This window comes from Pteropus vampyrus, unplaced genomic scaffold, assembly GCF_000151845.1.
Source record: "Pteropus vampyrus isolate Shadow unplaced genomic scaffold, Pvam_2.0 Scaffold200, whole genome shotgun sequence".
Taxonomy (NCBI): Eukaryota; Metazoa; Chordata; class Mammalia; order Chiroptera; family Pteropodidae; genus Pteropus; species Pteropus vampyrus.
Window position 1 is genome coordinate 1,165,365 of NW_011888981.1, and position 3,386 is coordinate 1,168,750.

A 3,386-nucleotide genomic window follows, 5' to 3' on the forward strand; every position below is an offset into this window, starting at 1 on the left:
ATTGCAGTAAATGTAATTCTGGAACTTGAAAATTTGCTTGCAATTTTAGAATCAGAAAATACTTTCGGTAGCTGTATGTTCAAAGGTGTTTGAGCTGAAAGAATGTTGTTGATATTCAGTGTGAAAGACCACTACAACTTCGACCGTAATTATTTTCTCTTCATATGAAATTCACTTAGTCAAAATTTTTGTTATTTTATCACTATTTTGGTACTAGTTGAAGAAATTATACATCTCATATCAATATGCTTGTTTATATCTGACTTGCCACTATGTTCAGTATTGGATGAATAATTGCACTCTGTACAAAGAACTCCGAAAGGACTTTTTCCTTATGTAAATGAATGTCCACTTTTCAAAAAATTTATCATAAAATTTATACCTGTGTTTCGACATTTAGGAGTATAAATTTTAAAACTAGATACTAGAAACCACCACAAGAATTGAAAAGCTCAAATTTGATAATCTTGTGTCAGTTTAGTTGCCTCTGTCACTTACAAGTTCAAACTCATGAGGAACCATAAACAGGGGTTGAGCTGTTGAAAGGGTTGGGAACTTGCAAACAATAAATTGAATTATTTGATTCAAAATTATGAACTTTCAATTTGACTACAAGTGAAAGAATACTTGTAAGGCATTGTCTCTGTGAACAAAGCCAGAGATGATGTTACATAAGGTTTTGGAAAGCCTGGCTTTCAGAGATTGGCAGACTTTCCGAAGAGGGAGTGTTCAGGTAATAAATGACTTTCAACCGTGTTAGCCCACCATTGTAGTAAGGCTGATGTTGACCACCTGCAGAAAGTGACTGAGGCACTTGCTGATTGGCTACTGTTTAGAAGCATGGCATTGTCCTGATTGGCCGACTTTCAAGAATGGTGTTTTATCACTGTTTGGCTGACTTTCAGAAGTCATAGTTACTTGAGTAAGGTTGTTGTTGAGTTGCTGATTTTTGAAACTTGTGTACTAACCAGACGTTATCCCTAATGGTGATTACATATTCACACTTTAGAACTTGGCCAGAGAACAATCTTTTCCTTTCCTGAGTATGAAAAATGAGTACTTTCAATTCTCGGTTCTCTCTTTGGGCCTTCTCTTAGCCAAACCTGTAAGAAGGACCATAAAGGATTGGCCAGATCTTATTTGTGGAAGTATGACTTTCAGTTTGGTTGCCATTTAAGTGATTTAAGCTACCAATTAGTGTGATTAAAAAAATAGCTGTAACAGTCAAATTTTTGTTATTTATTGAAAAATCTGTGTATGAACATTTAAGGTACCCTAACAAAGCCAATACAGGATGCAGAGTAAAATTATTAGAGACAGCATATGCCCTGTAGAGAGAGGACACCTAATAACCCTAGCTCTCATCCTTTATCATCACTCATAGTTATTACCTGTGTTCTCTATTTCATTGAGAAAATAAAGGCACATAAAAGAGAACTTTCACAAATTCAGCCGACCATATCTACCCACTTACTTCAATCTGTTCCTGTTTACCTTGACTTTTCTCCAGTTAATAATATAAATTCTCTGTGCAGCTAATAAAGATAAACAATTCCACTTAATAGATCTCATCACCTGTTATATGAATAAAGCTATAATTCAATTAATTCTCTTCTTTTTCTAAAATTTATGTTTATAGATGATTCTTCTTCCTTGGACTTCAGATCTGTATATCCACTGCCCACTGGACATTTCCATGTGGTTGTCTAATAAGCACTGCTGCCTTTAAATGTCCATAACCAAGATCCTAATACATCCCTCAAGAAGCCCCAACACCTTCACCACTAATCCTGTGCTTCAGTATTTTCTTTTTCTATCAAAGATAATGTTATCATTCCAGTTGTTCAAGCCAAAGTCTCTGCATTCACTTTGTCAGAAAATCAATTTTTTTCTACCTTTGAATTATATCCAGGGTCTAACCATTTCTCATCACTTGCATGATAACACCCTGATCCAAGCCAAATCCAGTCCCTTAATTGGTCTAGGTCCTTCTTTCTTTGCCTCCTTCAGTCTTTTCTTAAAACAGCAACAGAGTGTTTATTATTAAAGTCAGAGCATGACATGACTGTTCTCAATACCTTTCAATTATCTACTACCTCACTGAAAATAAAAGAAAAAAGCCAAAAACATTATCATGACCATCAAGATTCTACAAAATCTGTCTCTTGTTAACTTTCCTATTCTCCTTTTATACACTCAGCTCTAGTCACAGTGTCTTCCTTGTTATTCTCAAATATTAGGCACAGTACATTTCAGGACATTGTTGTTCTTCTGCCCAGAATGCTTTTCTTCAGATATTCCCATGCCTCCCTCCCTCACTTAGTGCAGGTGTCTATTCAAATGTTATCATCTCACCTAATTATGCTATGAAAGATAGCAACATCCCAATGCTTCATATTCCCTTTTCCTGTTTGATTTTTCTCTATAACACTTATCATCATCTAACATATTTGATTATTTATTGTCTGACTCCCCTCACTAGAATTGAATGTAAACTCAATGAAGACAGAGGTTCTAGTCTGTTTTGTTTATTTTTATATTCCTGGTCCTTAGAATTTTGCTCTCAAGTATTTATTGAATATTTATTATTACCGTATTTTTGATGATGGTGCTGTCATTGTTATAAACAACTGTAATCTCACAACAAATTTAAGGGTATTAAACTACCTTTGAAATCTATTTAATGCCCTTCCAGCATAGCTTTGCCCTTTCTCCAAAAGGATGGCCTAACTAAAGATATTCAGTTTAACATAATGGGTTATGTTATCTATCATTGAATATCTATTATCTGCTTAATTTGATCTACTTTTTTGATTGGGGGATAAATAATATAAATACTATGTATTATTCTCAAAGAACTTAAATATTTTTCAAGAAGATGGAAAAGACATGTAAAAAATAAAATAAATGAATGATAAAATAAATATTCAGTCATTCTTTCAAATGTTCAACATATATTTCTCGGACAGTTCCTATCATTCACAGCCCAATCTAGATGTCACACACATAAATAAATATAGAGGATACTGATCCTTATGAGATTATATTCTAATCAAATGCCAAAAATGCACTGAACAGAAAATAAGAATGGTCAGCATTAATGAGAAATACTAAAGATAAAATTCAAAAGCATAGGACTTTTTGTCTGGACGATGTAGAAAATATCCCCACTTCCTTCCTGCTCCCTTAAATTATGATTCAGGTTTATTTTCTCTTGATGCTCTTTGTATAAGTTATCCCTACACATAAGTCTGTCTACAATGGACTTGTGAGAAATATCACTGATTTGAAATGAAGCTGGGCCACATTCAAATCTACTTTGGTGATTAACTATATGTGGACTAATATGGTTCTTATATCATTTCTCTCTTTCTCTCTCTCTCTCT